We start from the raw sequence: 22,117 nt of genomic DNA on the forward strand, positions 1-22,117 counted from the left end.
TTTGTTTTTCAAATGCTTAGTATATTTGAATTAGATTCAACTTTTGCAGTTAATTTATTACAAAAATTTACTTTTTAGATAATATTAGTGTACAGATAAAATATATACATTGTAATTTTTGTTTTATATTTATACAGTTTTTTTTGTAGATTTCATTAATTATTTATTAATTTGTTTGTATTACTTTGTACCATATTGCATAATTTAAAATTTCAGGCAAGTTTATTATGTAATTTCTAAATAGGAAAATATTTAGATAATAGATTTGATGTCAAATGTTTTTTCAGAAATGAGAGATTTAATTAAAGATTATACTGAAAACGTTTTTTATACATTTGTAAAGTTACTTGGAGAGTGTATCCCAAAGCAAAAGGCTAAAGTAGAAGAGCAAAATAAAATTATAAAAAATGTTGTTTCACATGTGTCTAATTCTTAAAAATGTTCTTATTGACTGCATTTTTATGTATCATGTGAAAATGTTATAATTTATTTGTAAATAATGTACTTAGCGTACTTTAAGTTCTGTTCTTTTTTTTTTATAATAAATAATTTGTTTTGTAATATTTATTAGAAAACAAACAAACCCGCCAGGTTAGTCCAGTGGTTAAACACATCATTCCAGCAGCTGATTTTCAAAGTCGAGAGTTCTAAGGGGAGTCCTTGTAAAGACAGTTGCTTTTTTATAGATTCGAAGCTAGACTGTGGATACTGAAGTTCTTTGGTGGTTTAGTTTCAATTAACCATGTGTCTCAGAAGTGTATACCTGACCTGACCTGACCTGACTACATGTTTTCATTGCACTACCTGTGCAGCTACATCAGGCCTGGCAAACCAGTAGTGGTAATTGCATTTGCTTGTACATACACACTCAGATCCAACAGCTGAAAAACTGATTGGGAAAACAAACAAATCAAAGAAATCTTAATATTTTACATCACTTTTAGTTTTTTACAGTTTTCTTTTTGTTGTAAACAATTTGAGAGAGATCATATAAATTGATAGTGGGTTCAACCATTTTGACAAAAATTAACTTCAGTTTCTCTTATTTGTAGAATGAAAAATTAACTAATTACTTAATTTTTTTTTTTTAAATGTACTGTATATTCTTAAAAGTTGCTTGACCATTTTAGAGCAAACTATACAATGTATCACAATCTTTGTAGGGTTAATTTAGAATTTTTACAAGACATTACAATATTAACCAGATATGTTTTATTAGAAATGCTTCAATTAAAGTATCTAAAAAAAAATTGGGGTAAAATATAAAATCATACATATTTACCAAAACATATGATGGACACTTGTCTATTAAAGACATCTGATTGATTTCCATAAGTATCTGTATAGTGGACAGAGTGAATCTATATTGAAAGTAAAAAAAAATAATCAAAATTTCATACAATATTAATAAAGTCAAAAATACATTCATATTTATATTGTAAGATTAGTAAAAAAAGCATTATTTCAGTCAAATATACACTGGTGGTTTATGTAGAAATGACTTTAATTTTCAAAGATGTATCCTCTTCTTGTTCCAGATTTATAATTTATTTTATTAAATAAATTATTTTATTGGTATTTAAATGACAACTGAGTGTTTTTGATGATGGATCCACCAACATAAGTTATAAGTTCAAGAAGTTTTCATGGGAACATGATTGTTGTAATGTTATTGTGTGAACAACGTTCACCTTGGTTCAATACATTGGTTAGGTTTAATTATGCTAAATGTTTAATTATTCATTGATTCAATAAAGTAAATAACATTCCTTCCTTATTTAGTTTATATTTCATAATTTTGAAAAAAAACACGTTCAAGGTGCATCAAAGGCTGTGTATAACATCTACACAGGTGACGAATCATGGATCTATGCATAGGAGCCCAAAACAAAACAGCAATCGATTGTGGGTCATGCAAGACGAACCAAATCCAACAAAAGTTGTTCGCGAAAGAAGCACATCAAAGCAAATAGTTGCCTGTTTCTTCGGCATTACTGGTCATGTGATGACAGTGGTGTTAGAGCAACGTAGGGTAATCAGTTATGAATGGCACGCGACCATCTGTTTGCCAGAAGTTCTTGGAGAAATTCTGAAAAAGTTGCAGAAGAGGCGAATCATTCTTCATCATGACAATGCAAGCTCTCACACATCGGCACAAACAAAAGAATTTTTGACTGGCCAAAACATCGAATTGTTGGGTCATTCGCCATAGAGCCCTGATTTGGCACTCAGTGAATTTTTTTTATTTCCGCAGATCAAAAATAAATTATGTGGTTGACAATTTTTGACCCCCAAAAATTCGGTTGTTGCTTTCAAAATGCATGTTTTGGAGTTACCTCAATCAGATTAGAAAAAGTGCTTCAAAAATGGTTCAAATGCATGCAAAAGTGTACTGATCTTCATGGAGAATATTTTTAAAAACAATAAAACCAATTTTGATCATAATTTTTTTTTTTTTCATTATTAGGCCAGAAATATAAATAGCAACCCTTGTATAATTGGCTGCTGTCATATATGGTACTGCTTAAGAAAACAATTTTTTCCGTAGTATATGCTACCAAGAAGCAATCGACTCCATAACAACTTCCCTGTTGTATTTCTTCTTTGAAAAGCAACGTTTGTCAATTTCAACTGTAAGAACACCAGCTCGCTATGGTACATCACGTTTAATTCTTCCTCCCTCCAAAAAATTTAATGATTACGTATTCCTTCTAATTGATATTGTTTTATAATCCAGTCAGAAATATGAGAGAAAACTCATTCTACATGAAGTAGACAATGTGAGCCCAGTTAAAACTTGACTGTGCATTTTATACTGATTTTCTTGAAATTGTTTACAGAAATGATTAAATAAAAATAATCAAACCTATTGCAATCAATTAATTAAAGCAAAATTAATTGATTATATTTTATAAAATAAATAAATAATAATTCAATTTTTCAGAGTAAAAATCCTATAAATATTTATATAAATGTGATTTATATAACGTTTTTCATATTTATTCTATAAATGTGATTTAATCACTGAAAATCAAAATTAATAATTTCATAAAGCAAAATTGTAATCAATGAGTTGAAATGCAATTTAGAAATAGCTCGAAGAGTTATAAATATTTTATGAAAGATTAGATGAAAAACAATGTTTTAGAACTGTACTAACCCACAGATCACTATGGCAGAGTTGTATTCTTGTCTTTTATCTGAAAGGTTCTGTATTCAAATCACAATTCGGTTTGGCATGTTTTACATACTATAAAATTTTTCTGTCATTATAGATACTTGCAATTTTCAATTAGCTACCCGTAGTAGCTTAAATGATTGCATAAATAGTTTAATAAATTAATTAAATATTAGTATAAGTGTTATTTTGCACCACTTAATGGTATTTTTTTTGAGTATATTTTTTATGTTTAAAAAATGTATTCAAAAAGATTGTCAAGTCTTGATTACTTTAGAAGGATCGGTGCCTCTCTATGTAGTGTAGTAATTGTTACTGATATCTTAAATAAATATGTTTTTTTAGGTCACTCACACAGACTAATCAGCAGACTTCAATCAATGGTACTATTTTCTCTTGGTCTTCAAAAAAACAAGAAGACAAAGGGCATGTAAATCTATATTAAAATTTACAGTAAATGTAGTTAAAGAAAAGAATTTAAAAAGACACAGAATAATGTTCTAGAATGTAATGGTAAATAAAAATCTACCATGATTTTATAAAACAATTTTAATTGTGTAAAAAAAAATTCCTAAATGGACAACTTACTTTTGTTGAATTAGTCTTATAACTAATTTTCAAAGTGTTCTGTAAATCTGTCTAATAATAAGCATAATTTAAAAAAAAGAAAATAATTTAATGGTTTTTGTACTTTACATAATTTCCTTTATTTTGCTTATATATTTCTGTTACTGTTTTTTGTCTTTACTCTTAAATTAACAAAGTATTGTATGCAGTAAATGGGCCATATTAAGGAATATTGTGTACAATTCAAATACGCACAGTAGTTAATAATGTGGTTTTGGATAAACTCACAAGTTTTTTTTAAATTCTGGATGACGTTACTCTAACTTAGGAGTAAATCTTTTAGGAAGCTGTATATGCTCCAGAATGGTGATTTGATTTGATTTGTTAGATTATCAGATCAGAATGTATTCTTTTCTTAATGGGGTTTTTAGAAAGTGTAGTGTGCAATCAACACCTTGCCATTAAGCAACTGAAAGCGAGGATTCATGAGAGATTGAATCAATCTCTGTTGAGATGTTGCTACAAAAAACAGAAAAATTGCATTCATGAATGTATGAATGCATGTACATAAATAGTTGTCATCCGTAACTTATATATTCAGAAATGATTTTATGTAAAATGAATAGGTTTTAGCTTTTTGATTACCACATAAATATGAAAATAAAAAGTAATTTTATAACATACTTTTTTAAACTGCTCATTTGGCTCTGGTAAAATAGTAGACCACCAGATCAAAAGCAGTCCCTCTGCGGTTAGGTTTCCTCCTTCTTCTTCCCTCTCCAACATTATTCTTTTTATTTCTCTCACATTCAAGTTCTATGGATCCTTGTTACTCCCTGAAACATTTCAGTACTTAATAAAAATAGTGGTTGATGCTACTTTAATAAAAAATGTAATTGATGAAGAGTGTGTACTGATATGAAATATACATTCTGCTTAAGAGAAAATAGATAAAAAGCAGATTTATGACTAATAACAAAAAATTATTAATATTAATACAACTTATGAAAGATAAATATAAAATATGGATATAAATTGTGGTTCGTCAGAAAAATAAAAAGAATTATCAGATGTTTTCAAAATGTTGTTATAAAAAATTAGTGGAGAAATGGAAATTGTCCAGCTAACTGAAACATGAAAATGCATTTAAAAGAAAAGGAAGGGGTAGAATTTGTGAAAGATGATGGGAAAAAGGGAAACATCATGGAAGTTGGGACTTAACCTAGATGGAAATTATCTTTAGTAATCATGGAAAAATATAAGGAAATAAAGGAAGAAGAACTGGGAAGCTTATAGGTATTAGGAAGGGAAAGCTATAAAGAAATTAAGAAAGATGTTTAAAAATTAAAAAAATTGATTAAATCCAGATGTAACCCATCAAAATACAGATTCACGCAAAGAAGAACATGTGATAAAAATTAAGTTGTATCAAGTTAGATTATGTCTTTGCTGATGAGTCTATAGATCCTATTAATATAAAAAAAAATCAACTGTAGTCTTATTTTATTAACTAATCAAACACTCTCTATTAACATCTCTCTCACTCTCTCTTTGTGTTTTTGCCTTTGAAATCACTGTAAGGTATACTTCAGAGGATGAATGAGAATGATATGCATGAATGTAAATGTAGTCTTGTATAATCTCCAGGTCGACCATTCCTGAGATTTGTGTGGTTAATTGAAACACAACTTAAATAAGAAAGCCCTAAATTTTTTACTGTTGTTATAAAACATTTTTTTGGGACGTTACTGATCACTACACAACCACATTAATAGTTAACCTTCTGGTTGGTTTCATACTGTTCCAACTCTCAATTTTCAAGCTGCGTTGTTTCTTTCTCTCTTCTGACCATTTCTTGTTACTACACTCTGTTTTCTTTCTGCATCCCTTCACAGCTTTGTTCCTTCTTTCTCAATATATTTCTGTTCTCTATGTCTGTATGTTTTATACCTACAATTCTGAGGGCTGATTAGTTTGAACCATCTAATGTTAGTTTTGTCTTCATTACATTTATCAAAAATTTTCTTAGTTAATCTGTTAGGGTTCACTCTGGTTAATTATCCAAAAAAGGATTACATAATTTATTATATATATATATATATATATTTTTTTTTTTTCTTTTAATAAAAAGGGAGCTCTATAAATTTCCCCTATGATTTTTTTTCAGTTTTACGTACAATTTTTTGTTACTTCTAAATTACTTTGCTTTTGAGAGAAAAATCCTCTTTTTTAATTTTTTTTTATTTCTGTTTTCATTGGGTCCTTTTTAATTTTGTTCTTTTTAATACTAATGCTTTGAAACTGATTTTTATATTTGTTAACATAATTTAAAAGAATTTCTCTTTCAATTAAATATTTATTTGTTAATCTGGGCAATAGCAGATAGTAATATTTTTAGGAAGTGAATGATAATAAAACTTTTTGGTTGTTAAGTTTAAATAAATAAATAAACTTAATTTAAATTATTAACTTTCAAACTCATCAGCAATTAACTACATTTCTACTTATGGTTAATAAAAGTGCACAACTATGTTTTGTAATAATTTTTAATTTCTTCAAATCTATTTTTAAAATGGAATATTATTCAAGAAAAATAGAAATTGTTCTAAATAACCTTCCTTTAGGTAGCCTAACCTTCCTTAAGCATAAATTTAGGTCCTATTTTACCTTCCTTAATTTTTTTTAACTAGCAAACCACTTGCTATTGAATGCATTGTATGTGTGTGTGTATATATATATATATGTGTGTGTGTGTGTGTGTGTGTGTGTGTGTGTGTGTGTGTGTGTATAAACAATTTTTGTCTCAGATTTTGATTTTGATTTCAGATTTGAATTAATCATCATTTGAGGATTACATAAATACACAAATGACTACGATTGGGTGTCAGGTTCATTTCAAAACGGCTACCAAAATTAAAATTTTGTAGTAATTATGTATAACAGTGTAACCTATCAAGTTGGTTCAAACACACTTATATATGGTTTACTGAAATTAATAAAATATATAAATATAAATTTTGTAAATCAAGAATAAGACCCCCAAAATGGCAAAAAACTAACTTTTTAATTGAAAAAATATATATATTTACTTACCATATGTAGGACCCGAATGCAATTTTTTTTAAAAAGTATAATAACAAACTCATTTACACCACTTGCAGATTTTAAAAATATTTTTTTAAAAATTAGAAAAATGAGTTTTTAATTCTAAAAGATACTGAAACATAACGAACATTATATAGGACTATAAATTAAATTAAAAATAATATGAGAGTACTGATTTGATCAGTCACCAAATAATGGTCTTATAACCTAAGGTAACTTTAAAACATCAAAATAATCTCTTAAAGACTTATATAACCTTAATACGCAATAATAACTAGCTATAAAGTATTTTTTTTTTTGTCTTCAGTCATTTGACTGGTTTGATGCAGCTCTCCAAGATTCCCTATCTAGTGCTAGTCGTTTCATTTCAGTATACCCTCTACATCCTACATTCCTAAAAATTTGTTTTATAAAGTACTGAAAGTTATTAATTACAGTGAAAGTCCTGTTGAAATATCTTTAATTTCTTAAAAACATAATTAAACAGAAATAATAATAAGAATATTCATTTGGACTTAAAAATTTTAAGTTTATCAAACAATTTTTTCTCTATAATTTAGAGAACTTTTAACTTAATTGATTACTTTTATTGCTTGAATTTTTTTTAAATTATTTTATTCATTTCATGTAGGTTAATGAATGAAATTAATAAATGAAATGATTAAATATTACACAACTCATTTAAAAATTAATGAAATTCCAATACTAATGAAGTATATGAAACTATATCATAGACTGTGCAACACAAAATATATACTGACATTTCTCAGTAAACAAACCTGGGTGTTTCTGTATACTCCATAAATTAAACTCCAGTGATTGTTTTAATTACTACACAAAAAATTTAGACAAACACGGGTAATGTTTGGTGAAAACAATACAAGGGACTCATACAGGCAACAAACATAATCAAAAATAACCTTTTAAATAACTTCATAGAAATTAAATACACATACAGACACTAAAAATAATATGCAAATTTTACACATATAACATATAAAAAGTTGTTAACAGGCAACAACAGTTTGAAATTTACAAAAACATTAAATTTGACAAAAATAAAATATTAAATAACAAACACAGCATAGATTGAATATACTATTTGTTTTCATATTTACGGTTTTCAAATCTTTTAATGATGTTTATCACCGATAATATTATTAATGCTGGAAATTACAAATGAAAAATATGTTCGTAATTAGCTTTTAAGGATCTTTTGGAAGAACCAAGTTGCATTAATTTAAAAATGAATATTCTATAATTTTTTAATAATTTTAACATGATTCATCAACTGTTTAATGAATAAAGAACTTTGATGCATGATATATTCTTTCCTAAATAAAATTATACTGTAGATTGTAACATAATATTATCTTTTTCAGCCCACGAAGAAAAATAATACATTATTTTCTTAATTTTTTATTACAGAGAGTAAGAATGAATGCTGTAGTAATAATTTCATTCCCTGTAATACAATTTTGTTCTGAGTAAATCTGAAGCAAGTAAAAAATATAGAAATAGATACTATACATTTATTGTAGGTTTTGATATGTCAGCACAGACAGTTTTGATATGTCTTTTGATACAAACAATTTTAAATTTCATTCTGTTTCTTGATTAAGTTTTAAGGTTTCATTCTGTTTTTTGATTAAGTTATTGTGCGTCAAGGAATCAATTCCACATGCCTTTCTATTTCTGACAGTTTTCAGCACATCATTCAATCTGATATCATCCACATCAAGAATTTTCACATACCTTTGTATCTTCTTCACTGCTTTATCATAAATCCTGGAGATGTTTCAACCAGTCTGCCTCCTCAATAATGTTTAACTTGGCACCAACCTTCCCTTTCTTTCCCAAATACTTTATGACCTTATAAGCATAAGTTTTAATCTACAACAAACTTTAAATGATGAGGGACATTAATCAGACAAAAAAAATTTTTAAACACAAATTATTTTTAAGAAAAAGAGCTTATCCACCTTAATTTCAAATTTCAAAATGAAAGTAAATAAACAAAAAAGAAATTCTTTATTAAATAAATTCATCAGATATCCAGATATATAAAAAAATGAATTTCATTTCAGAATGATCAAAATTTTTTAAATAATTATTCAACACTAAAATACAAATAAGGTAAAGTAATAAAAAGTAAATTAAGGTATTTAGGTTTTTTCATTACTTTGTTTTTCTAGTTATTTTTAATTTTATCTTAAAGGTGTTGAATGACCAAAAAATCTATAACACAATACTTAATGTTTTTCATTTTGTTTTCTTTTTAATTAAGTTTTCTTTATTTGGTTTTCATTTCTGGTTACCAAGTTATCTGACTAATTATATTTTAATTATTTATCAGCATACGCATAAAATGATAAATAACAATAAAACCACAGATAATAAGATGTAAAATTAAAATAATGTCGTAAATAAAACAATACAAATGTCAATAAATTTAAATATCTGGGAGAAATAATTCAAATCAATGGTTTAGATAAGAAACCGATGAAACAAGTCCATGAAAGATGGAATTAGCCTACTAACTGAAGATATTTACAACAAACTAAACATCTCAATAAAAACCAAAACCAGGCATTACAATATGATAACCAAACTAGAAGCATTGTACTCACAGAAAGCATCTTCAATTTGAAATGAAGTGAAATAAAGCAACAGAAGAAAAGAAGGAAAAATCCTGAGACCAATAAAACAAAAAAAAGATGAAAACATATACAAATTCAGAAATAATAAAGATCTTTATAAATAAAACTGAAAAAATGTCAGATTCATTTAGAAGAATTACAGCCAGTAAGAGTGACATGACAGGTTTGCTCACAAAGCAAATCTTCAACCATATTTACAATAAAAAGAATGGAAATCAATGAACCTCAATAGTTCCAAAAGACCAAAAAGAATTGCAGATATATGAAGAAATAGTACAAAATAGAACAATGTTCAGAAAACAAGATTTCAAGGCTTCCAAGAAGAAAAAACCAGTAACATTTGGACAAAACATAGAAGACAAGACCAAGCAAAAAAATGAATATCCATTAGAGGTCCAGGAAAAAACACCCAAAAGAAAGAGAAAGAATGCAAAATGTTGCTTTACATGATTGTCAGTCAGCCAAACTAAAAAAAAAATAAAAAACAACTCAGAGAAAAAAATACTTGGTAAGCCTCACATCATAGAGAAGAATTTCAAAACATTTTCAAAACACATACAGGATTACAAATATTGTTACCAGTAATATATTTAAAAAATCACATAAAAAGACCTGCAAATACAACTCATCAAAAATGGAAGACATCAGTTTTTAGAAACCAGTAATAAATACAAACTTCAAAATGTTTTTTTTTTTAATACAAGTAAATGTACTATTGTGTTGTTAATAGTGATGTTAACTTCATCTAAGCAAATATTTCACTGTTATTGAATGTTCAGTTCTTTCAACCGTTTTAAACATACTTTTATCATATTCTAATTATTCTAATTATTATATTATTTTATTGTTGGTCACATAAAAAATATAGCATAGTAGCATTTTTATCCAAGTTTCTACTCCTGTGACTAGCACAATAATTTAATATTATTTTATAGATTTATAACTGGGATAAAAGTATCTCATATGGGTACCAGTCCTCCATTGGGTGTTTCCGAGGTGGTAGATAAGGGAATGCTATCACCAAAAATTGTAATGGCAAATAAAATGCCCTGTTTTGACTAAAACTAGTCTGTTACTTTGTGGTTTATGAGGTGGTTCTCCAAATCTCATAATTTAGGGGTCTCTTCCCCTTTTCAGTGGAAGAAACCCCGGAAAAAATTCCTGGTCCTCCAGGTTGGAGATTGGAGTGACCTGCACCTCACACTGTCAAAAGCAGTTCCTGCAAAAAATCAAAATGATGGATGAGCTTTGAAACTGAACAATTATTGTGGATAAATAAAAAAAAATACAAAGAAACATAGATTATGAATTATGAGATAAAAATATTGGATAAGACAGAAAGAAACAAAAATTAAATTCAAGGAAGAAGTTGGTCGTAAATGCAACAAGGAATATAAGCACAAAGCATTTCCTCAAAGAAAAGAGAATAATAGAACAAAGGACAGAATTATGATGTAGAATTATGATGTTTTTTTTTTTTTTTTTTAGTCGAAATTATAAAATTAAATGATTCTAAAAATAAGCATCTCACTGTTAATAACGAAAATGAAGTAAGTAATCCAGTTAAACTACTAATCACTAGCTATAATGCTTATAATGTAATAAGGGAATCGCTAGCTAACCTAAAAGGGATAAAAATATGTTATTCTTGATTTATATAGTTTAAAAGAAACAATAATATCTTGTGATTATCATAGTGCACTTGTTCACAACTTGAACAATGAATCTGAGAATAATTTCGAGAAGAAATTAACAGAACTCTAAAAAACATAACCCAATGTAATAAAATTATATTATTAAGAGACTACAGTGCAAGGACACATATAAATGATCCATTTATTAGTAATATGAAGAACAGATGGTCAATAACATTTGAATTTACTCTAGTAGAAACATGTGAGACTTTTTTCAAAAAACACTAAGCAGTCTTTTCCAAAATGAGGCGATACATAAATTTACATTGAGCCGGCCAATTGGACAACTGCTGTCTATTACAGATTATATAATTGTAAGCCAAATTATCTTAATTAATATTGAAGATGTGCGACTCTACAGTGGTAGGGCAGAACACAGAACTGGTCACGTAAAATGACAATGTAATCACCACATATGAGAATGAATCTCATGTAGGAGAATGTAATCAGAAATAGGAAAAGTTAAGTAACTTTACACAAAAGAAGTATAGTTTACAATTTTTGATAAAAAAACAATACATTTTCTCTATAAGTTAAGGCCTACCTCTAAATTATATGAATTAAGAATACAAGTGAGGAAGAATATGTTAAATTAAAAGATGAAATTCACAAAGCAACATTTAAAGTATGAAGAAAGGATGCACACTACGTGAAAAGTGAAGAGTTTGCTGGTGGAATGAGGACCAAGAAAAGTTGTTGGCTATAAAACAGAAAACCTGTATAGTTAACAACAGGGGACCCCAAAATAGAAGGGCAAACCAATAATAACTGAGAACTAAAGAAAAGATGTCAAAAACAACGAATGGAAAGAAACATACAAGAGAACAGAATTGCGTATAGGAGGTATCACGACAAAGGAAGCTTCTAATGCTACTAAGAGCCTCAGGTATTGACAGATAATTGCTGACAAATGTAAAAAATACTTTGCTAAAATTTTTAAAGAGAACTGACAGGAATGTATTCAACAGTGGGTACAAGATCAAGAACCTGAAGATGATTATTCTTTTATAGAATGGCGAACACTCTGCAGTATAGTGTGGTATCTGGAATAATCATATATTGGCCCGTACTCTTATGAAGGAAATGTAAACAGTGAAAATTATCTGCAAATCTTTAAGAGATTGGCTGAATTCCAGAGTGGATATCATTGAAGAGCGTTCTGAATAGTTCATGCCAGATGGAGCCTCACCACATTGAGCAATTGCTGTACAATAGTGGCTACATGAAACCTTTTCTGAACATTGGATTGGTTGCAGAAGACCTGTTGATTGAACTCCACTATCACCAAAATTGAATCCACTGGAATTTTCATTTGAGGAGTGTCTGAAGTCACGAGTGTACAGTGTGAAGATTTCCGATGTGGCCCACCTACACACCAGGACTGAGGATGAATGCTATTCTATAGACAATAATTATGACCTCAGGGTGTTAAACAGTCTGAAATTTCACCTGCATATCTGTCTGGAATTCCACTGAGGATATTGAACAAATAATGTGATTATGGTAAAGGATATTTTGAACATTATATAATATTTTTCATAAAACTAGAAATGTAATTTTCTTGCTGATGAAGTATGTATCTTTCTGAAGCAGAAAAGTATTCAGCATATAAAAATCTGTGTATATTTAATTTATTTATTAAATTATTCTGCAGATGGGATATTTTTGTTTTCAGTCATTTGATTGGTTTGATGCAGCTCTCCAAGATTCCCTATCTAGTGCCGGTAGTTTCATTTCAGTTTACCCCCTACACCCTACAACCCTAACAGTTTGTTTTACATATTCCAAACGTTGCCTGCCTGCATAACTTTTCCTTTCTACCTGCCCCCCAATATGAAAGCGACTATTTGAGGATGCCTTAAGATGTGGACTAAAACTCTGTCCTTTATCTACATTTTTCCAAATGGTTCTTTCTTCATCGATTTGTCGCAACACCTCTTAATTTATCACTTTATCCACACATCTGATTTTTAACATTCTCCTACAGCACCACATTTTAAAAGCTTCTAATATTTTCTTCTTAAGTAATCCGATCAAAGTTTCACTTCCATATAAAGCTATGCTCCAAACATACTTTCAAAAATGTTTGCCTGGTGTTTAAATTAATTTTTGATGTAAGAAAATTATATTTCTGACTGAAAGCTCGTTTCACCTGTGCTATTCGGCATTTTATATTGCTCCTGTTTTGTCTGTCTTTAGTAATTCTATTTCCCAAATAAAAAATTCTTCTAGCTCCATAATCTTTTTTCTTCTTTTTATATTCAGTGGTTCATCTACATTATTTCTACTAAATTTCATTACTTTCGTTTATACTTTATTACTTTCTTGTTTATTTTCATGCGGTAGTTCTTCTGTAGAACTTCAACCATATTGTTAATTGTTTCTTCTAAATCTTTTTCATTCTCAGCTAGATTTATTATAGCATCAGCAAATCGTAGTATCTTTATCTTTTCACCTCACTGTTACTCTGGATCTAAGTTGTTCTTTAATATCATTAACTGCTAATTCTATGTAAAGATTAAAAAGTAATAGGGATAGACAACATATTTATCGGATTCCCTTTTTTTTATTACGGCTTTCTTATGTTCTTCGATTATTGTTGTTGCTGCTTGGTTCCTGTAAATATTAGCAATCATTCTTCTATCTCTATACTTGAATCCCAAATTTCTTAAAATGTTGAACACTTTATTCCAGTCTATGTTATCAAATGCCTTTTCTAAGTGCTGCATGCACGCTGGTTTATTTTTCTTTAATCTTCCTTCCACTATTAATCTAAGCGCTAATTGTTTCCCTTGTCCCTATACTTTTCCTGAAACCAAATTGGTCTTCTCCTAAATCTTCTTCCAATCTCCTTTCAATTCTTCTTTACAGAATTTTCTTATTATTCTTACAGAATAATATTCTTATTCTTATTCTTTACAGAATTTTTTTCTTTACAGTTAATTGTACTGTATTCTTCAAATTTATCTGCTCCTGCTTTCTTTGGTATCTTGACAATAACACTCTTTTTGAAGTCTGATGGAACTGATATATATATTAAAATATTTATTAATCAAACATTATTTCAATCACTTAAAGGCATGCACGTACACATACGCTCATGCGCGTGGAGTCCGTGTGAGTATGAGAAGTTAAAACTGAATTTGGCAATAAAGAGAATTGACCGGTAATGCACAATAACGCTAATCATCAGGTACACATACCATTTATGTATTAAAAAAAAATAAATTACATACTTTCTTAAAAAAAAGAGAGAAATTGACTAGATAGGTTAGTCGAACGCTAGTAATTTAAAATTATGTAACTACGTACAGTTTTACACAAACCCACATACAGTATAAATATATGCGTAAATATTCGTATACACAATAGATATTATAATGTTTAGAAGCGTATTATGTAATAAATCAAAACAATGACTGCACGGTTTCTTTATTTTTAATTTTTAAACTATTAATACCAAGAACATAAGTTTATTTTAATATTTTCGCCACATTATAATGTTTAAATATAAAAATCCAACAAATTGAAAAACTTAGAATTGAAAAATATTATCTTGTATGTTAAAAAAATTGAAATGAAAACATATTTCCAGTCCGCTTTGATGTTGTATTGACGGATAGGACTGATTTTTTTAAAATTCTACTCGGAATGACCCATAGATATGTCAAGGTTATTGATCCCAAACTTGAGTTTCCTTTGAGAAATCCTCATTTATTTATTAACCGAGGAAATTTTCGTAGGTTATTACTTGCAGGAAAATCACTTGAACGTCTATCGATGCTTGATGACGTATTTGCGAGCAATTCCAAGCAGAAAAATAAAAAATAAAAATAAAAATCTGATGTGGATACCAAATAACTTCGTTGTACGCCTATTAAATTACATAAACATTTTTTAAAATGAAAAGTACATAAAATTGTATTTCATTAATAACTTCTGATATTTTTCCACATTTTTTATTGTTATTATTGGATTATTATTAATCGTACAATTATTTTTACAATCAAAGGTTAATAATCTATGAAAGTAAAAATATAAATGTTCCTTTGTTCAGAATATTAAATCTCCGAAAGTTCTTTACTGATTGCTTTAAAATTTTGACGCAACATTGCATTCGAACACGTGAGTGTTTTTATATACCTACTATTTATATATCTAAGATGTCACACCTGTGACAGGTAAACATGTTTTTTTTAAAAACAGCGCTATCTGTTGGACGTAAAAGCAACAGACTCTATAATAATATTTTACGATTCCATTTCAATGTTTCTGACATGTTGGTCCGCTATAGATAAAAAAACTACTAGACCGATTTACGCGCGGGTAAAAAGGGAGAAAGGGAAAAGTCGATAAAGGGGAAACGGGGAGAAGGAAAAACGGGAAAAGAAAATGAAAACAGGAAAAAGGAAGGGGAATAAGTCAATATAAGCTGGGAAAGAAAGGGAAGGGGGAACTGGGGAATGGATCCATTCCCCAAATAATGGTTATGGTAAAAATGAAAACGATAAAAAGTGAAATTGGAAAAGGAAAATGGGGAAAAGGGGAAAAAGGAAAAGGAGAAAAAGAAAGAGGGAAGGGAAAAGGGTAAAAGGAAAAGGTTAAATTTTATGAAGTTCCGTATATTCATTTTGTTAATGTTTTTTCAAACTTTCAATTGTATTCACTTTATATATATACTCAAATCTATCAATAGCGAAGCATTGCCGGGTCTGCTAGTTATTAATAAATCAATATATTTAAATTGAAAAAAAAAATTAAAAAAAAAAGGAGATATAGTCTGATTCGAACCGATGTGCCTTCCCCTTTTAAGATCCAAATATTTCATTAAGCTATAACTCTGGAACCAATGAAAGTAAGTACCACTTATGATATATCGTTGAAAAACTCTAAATGAGAGCTTATTACTGCAGTTAAGAAAAAGTCCATAATCCAAAAATATTTGCATTTTGGGCTTTTTTTGGACACTTTTGATTCAGTCGATTAAAACGGGAAGTGCATAACTAGATGTTACAACAGTCCTAAATCCAAAATGTTAACATCCTACGGATAATCGTTTTTGAGTTATGCGAGATACATACGTACGTACACACAGACCTCACGCCGAAACTAGTCAAAATAGATTCAAGAATGGATAAAATGGAGGTTTCCGTTGAAATCTGAAAAATCTTTCGCGATGGTAATACTTCGTTTACTTCGTAAAAGGAAGTAAAAATCAGACCGATCAGTCCAGTAGAACGTCTGGTTGGAATAGAAATAGGTTTTGCGTACGTATTTTACCTGTAGTAGGGCAGGGAAAAGAAAATTAAGAGGGCTGGAAGTGACACGTTTTGAATAGATTTTTAGCCGAATTTTATAATTATATAACATTATTTTGTAATAATAATAATAAATCTGCTGGTTATAATAAGGGGCTACTAGTTTTATTAAAAATGAAACTTATTAAACTCGAAATTATTCAGAAAATATCTTCCTACATGAACGTAACTATTTTTTCTTTTAGAAAAGCGTTTCGCAGATACTGTTCCGCATCATCATGTTAAAAATTATCATATTTTGACATTAAATTATTTATTAAAGCCAGAAATTGTTTGAAACATTGTTTTATATGTATTTAGTAGAAAAAATACCATTCCTAACCCTTTACTATTAAAAAACCGAAACAGCATCACTGTATCAATGTGGCTCAACATGTAATGCACTTCAGCAACACATGGTATAAAAAATGGGAGTTTTACGTTTAGCGGTATCGAGAATGATATTAAATTATGGAATCGGCTTTAACTGAGGGTTACTAGAAGATAGAAACAACTGTGAATTTACATAGTTACAAATTTACTACTTTATGGTGGGTTTGAACTTTTTTCCGCCAACCTGATTCTCGTCCACGCATCTCTCTGTTTTTCCTGTTTAACCTCCGGGAATTACCGTTCAGGTATTACTTCAGAGGATGATATGTATTAGTGTAAATGAAGTGTAGTCTTGTACAGTCTCAGTACGACCATTCCTGAGATGTGTAGTTAATTGACACCCAACCAACAAAGAACACGGGTATCCAAGATCTAGTATTCAAATCCGTATAAAAGTAACTGTCTTTAATAGGACTTGAACGCTGGAACTCGTCTTCCAAATTAGCGAAAACGCATTCACCACTAGACGATTCTGGTGCATTCGTCCACGCATCTAGAAACCAAAAACTGCCGCTAATGATGCAAAATCATTAAATGTTTTGCTGATATTTTTTTCTTGATTCACCACATAAGCTTGAAGCTTGTACGTGGGATATGGAAATGGAATTTTGTAGCGTTTAAAAAATACCGTACCCGACCGGGATTCGAACCCGGAACCTCCGGATGAAAGGCCGAAACGCTACCACTCGCGACACTCATGTCCTCATTTGTTGAGGAATTTCATTCAACAATTCGGAAAATTCAATGATTTTACTTACTTTTCAGTTAATGAAATTCTTAAAAAAGAATAATTTTCACTCTTACACGCTATAACCTTGTACTAGAGCTTTGAAAATTTACAATCTATAGATTTATTTGATGAGATAGATTTACAAAGTTTTTCTTTGTGTTTGATCGGGCGCATGGGGGTACGAAATTTTTGAAGTTATACTTTTTTGGCGCGTTAGGAGGAACTGACCAGAGTGTATTTTCAACAAGTTACGGAAGTTGCGCGCGCCGATGTAACACACCATGAAAATTTGCGCAGGACCTTGTGGATCAGTTTGTTCAAACATGCGTGTAATGTCTAATTCAATCAGTCGTTCAATGCAATTAAGTGATTAACACGTGTTGTAAACATAACATAACAGATAATGAGTCGTTATAAATATATATACGAACTTTTGAAGACGGATATTTTCAACTGTGAATATTGTTATTCATATTCATAAATCTTTATTTATATTGCAGCGTATATTTATTTATTCTTTTGTGAAAATTGCGTTTCAAGATTTGAGGTTATATTTATGTATTATTTTTTATGAGTAAAATTATACTTTTTAATAACAAAGAAAGTAGCACATATCAGATAAATTCTTGATTTTACATAAATAATCTTAAATTTACAAAAAACAAAATTTTTGATAAAATACAATTTTGTATCATATTTTTTATATCATAACCTTCGTTCAACCTATTCAATCGTCATCCGAAGAATTAATGGAACTAAACTAATAGATATATATTCGATAAACTTCGTTTTATATGACAAAGAATACTTCAATGTTTTTAAACTTTATAAAATAAATATTATTTATTTTAATTTAAGTGTTATTCATTCAAACTTTTATTCATGGTATTTAATGTCGTCTATCGATCGTTTGACTCAGTTCAAATTTATTTGAATGCGTAAACAAAAAAAATTTTTTTATTTATGCAAAAGAAGTATAACTTCTTACGTGCGTATATAAGTATAAAACTGTTTTTTTTTACAGTAAACTGCATTAAAATCGTTTAAAAGCTTAAATTCGTTAACGAATTAAAACCGTTTCGCTTTATTTTTTTTAATATCTTTACGATTTTTCTAAACCGAAATATTCTGCTTTAAAAGGACACTTTTGTTTTAATGCTGCATATCTCCCGATCTAAGTAACATATTGATTCAAATAAATATGGAAATTAAAGGATTACTGAGATTTCCATCTAAAATAGAAGGCCATAAAATCCTATTACAAAAGATTCCTATCCAAATGTTTACTTTTTCAGGATACTGTGTACGACTCTCTAACATCCATCTGAGATTATTATTATACCAGTCCGATAGTTATGCTTATTTATGCGGCCATTTAACATAAATGTAGCTTCATCTGTAAATATTATAGAATTGGAAAAGTTTGCCACTAAGTCTATTTTTAGATCCTTGTACGAAGTAAAGGAAGTATTATGATAACGTAACATACGTTACATAAAATTTTGTTTTTTACATAAATTTTGATATTTTTAATCTGTTTGAAAAAACGTGGTGACATTAAAAAAGTTATAACTAGTCTACCCAGCGCGCCACTAGTATGATTTAGTCAGAGGTTCCCAAACTTATTTTTCTAATAGATCACTTTCAGAATTTTGCTGGTTCCGGTGGACTCCCTGCAGCTACATTTCTACCATATTTCCAGTCGACGGAAAATGTGATGATTAGATCTAACTATGAAAATTTGCGCTGAGTTCCACGAACTAACAGCTTCCGAAAAAAGTGAGAATTGATTGGTTAATTTTTGATTAACTGTGCTGTGAGTGGATGTCAAAAAAGTAAAGTTGGCCAATCAAAAAAATGCTTCCATCCAACTTTACATTTTTGACATCTACTCACAGCACAAGAAAACAATCAATTCTCACTTATTTTATTTAGAAAACTTCCCATTCAGAGTGGTAAAAAGTAAAAGAAAAATAGTATATTTTTTTGTGTTGCATTTATTCAAATATGTAATTATTACGCTATTAATTATTATTGCAATGTAATATAATAAAATTGTCGTAATGTAATTTAAATTAAACATTAATAACGTAATGTAACTTCTACAATGACAATCACAAAATAGTTACATTTTAATGGGAGGGATGTACTTGATGGATTGACAGCAAATTATCAATATTTAGCTTCAGTTTCGTTAGGAATAAGCGCAAATCTCCCCGTTCTGTGATACTGAATCTGCTCCTTTTTTTTTGATAAAAGATTTGTAACGACACTAAAACTTTTTTCGACAAGGTATGACGAGGGAAACGCTATCAAAAGCTTTCTTGCAATTCCCCACAGTCCATGATATTTTTCTGGTATTTCTGCTTGTAGCCAAAATATTTGATACCCTCTTTTAAATTTCACCTTCAGCTCCTCATTAGTGCTAAGCTCGAGTAGCTCCTCTTGTAATATCACATTCTCCACTTTCGTTTCATCAAATGGATTTATGATCCGTGGTGGTATTTCCATCGTCAGAATATCTTAAAATCTGATTTTGAAGTCAGGGCAATTAAATGTTGAACGTATGTCTGAATATCCTCATCAAGGCATTCTACCTGTGACAAGTTTGAAAACTGGGAAAATACGCGCCGACTAATATTTTGCTTCATAAATTTCAATTTTCCAAGAAAAGCTGAAATTACACCCTTTGTTTTTATTAAATTGAGACTGTCCCCTTGTATTTGTAAGTTACAGTCGCTGAGCTTCTCAAAACATTATCTGCCTAGATTGATACGCAAAGTCAAGCCAACATTTTAGTTCTTCACTATCGAAACCAGATGAATTTTCGTGGATCCCCGCTTACGAATTGTGAACCCCCATTTTTTTGTCACGCCAACGTAGACCCTCGTCGACTCTCCCGTGGACCCCTAGGGGTCTACTTGGACCACTTTGGGAATCAATGATTTAGATGAATGTTCGATACCTATTTTATGAAAATCGGTATGGTCAATTTGGATTATTAGGGGACAATCATAATTCCCTCTTCCTGTTAGGTTTAGTCTTCTTGAAGTAATCTTTTATATAAATTAAAAGATTACAAAAAAAAATTACAAAAGTTAATCGTAAAAAAATTATTAATATTAATATATTTAAATATTTTTTAATTGATTATTCGACCTACGTTTATTTTTCACTTTCTCTTTCTTTCTTTGTCAAAATATAATTACTGTTTCCTATTTCATTTTATACACATTCTTCTTGTAGGAGTTTAATTTTTCAGTAACACAACTTTCACAATATTGCCCACCGCTGCAAAGAAGATAAGACCACGCATACAAGAGAATATATATATAAATTTAAATTCATTAACATGTACGTGAACACGTATAGAAAAGAAGGAATTCAATAACAATACGGATGTACATAATGAGACTACACATACATACACACACACACACACACAACACTAGCGAGAAAAAAAATTATAATAGAAAGCCGTAACAAATTTCCCTACGGTATTAGTTATAAACAGGATAAATATGTTTAACGATACTATCCGTCATCTTAATCAGTTTTGGTTTATATTTCTCAATGAGTTAATGAAACCATTATTCTTTGGCTAGACGAGGTCATCTTTTCTTCTTACCTGCAACATAAAATAAACACAAACTAAAACAAAAGATTATGTATATATATCTTTATACATGATATGTTAATCTAATGAACGAGTATTCATATGTGAAAATACTTAATAAAGTAATAAATGGTTAAAATCTTTAAAAACGTTCACTTGAATGTAAAATGTAATCTCACTACTACGTAGAGACATATTTTTCGTTTTTTCCCTATAAGTGCGAAAACTATTGAACCAATCATTATGAAATTTAAATTGTAACTTTCTTTTGACTGCCGGAAAAAGTTCAAACCTTATCAATTTACTACTACATAAATCTATACAAATAAAAAAAATATACATGTTCGTTTGTGCAAAATCTTAAATCTCCAAAAGTTCTTCACCGTTTGCTTTGAAATTCTGACATAACGTTACATTCGAATACTCGCGTGTTTTTATATATCTACAATTTATATACCTAAGATGTTGTACCTGTGACAGGTAAAAATATGTTGTTTTTAAAATTAACGCTATCTGTTGGACGTAAAAGCAACACACGCTATACTAAACATTTTACGATTTCAATGTTTCCGATATGTGTGTCCGCTATAGAATAAAAAACTACTGGACAGATTTACGCGCGGGGAAAAAGGGATAAGGGAAAACTCGGAAAAGGGAAAGAGGGAAGGGCAAAATTTAAAAAAAGAAAAAGGGGGAAACGGGGAAAATGAAAAACGGGAAAGGAGAAAAAATAAAAGGGGAAAGGAAAAATAACGGGAAGGAAATAAAAAAAGATAAAGGGGAAAATAAAGTAAATGATGTGGAAAGGAGGAACGGGAGAAAGAAAATATGGTAAAAATGAAAGTGGGAAAACGAAAGGGGCAAAGGGGAAAAGGGA

General features: G+C 29.3%; 1 long non-coding RNA gene across 1 annotated transcript; it reads right to left on the minus strand.

The window, feature by feature from the left end:
- Positions 1–1,220: 1,220 nt before the first annotated feature.
- LOC142332725 (uncharacterized) lies at positions 1,221–21,245 on the minus strand. Its single transcript, XR_012758403.1, has 4 exons — positions 21,121–21,245; positions 8,606–8,753; positions 4,430–4,581; positions 1,221–1,361 (listed from the first exon to the last, which is right to left on the minus strand). It is a non-coding gene; the product is annotated as an uncharacterized LOC142332725 (long non-coding RNA).
- Positions 21,246–22,117: the final 872 nt, after the last annotated feature.

Source organism: Lycorma delicatula, chromosome 12, assembly GCF_047948215.1.
Source record: "Lycorma delicatula isolate Av1 chromosome 12, ASM4794821v1, whole genome shotgun sequence".
NCBI lineage: Eukaryota > Metazoa > Arthropoda > Insecta > Hemiptera > Fulgoridae > Lycorma > Lycorma delicatula.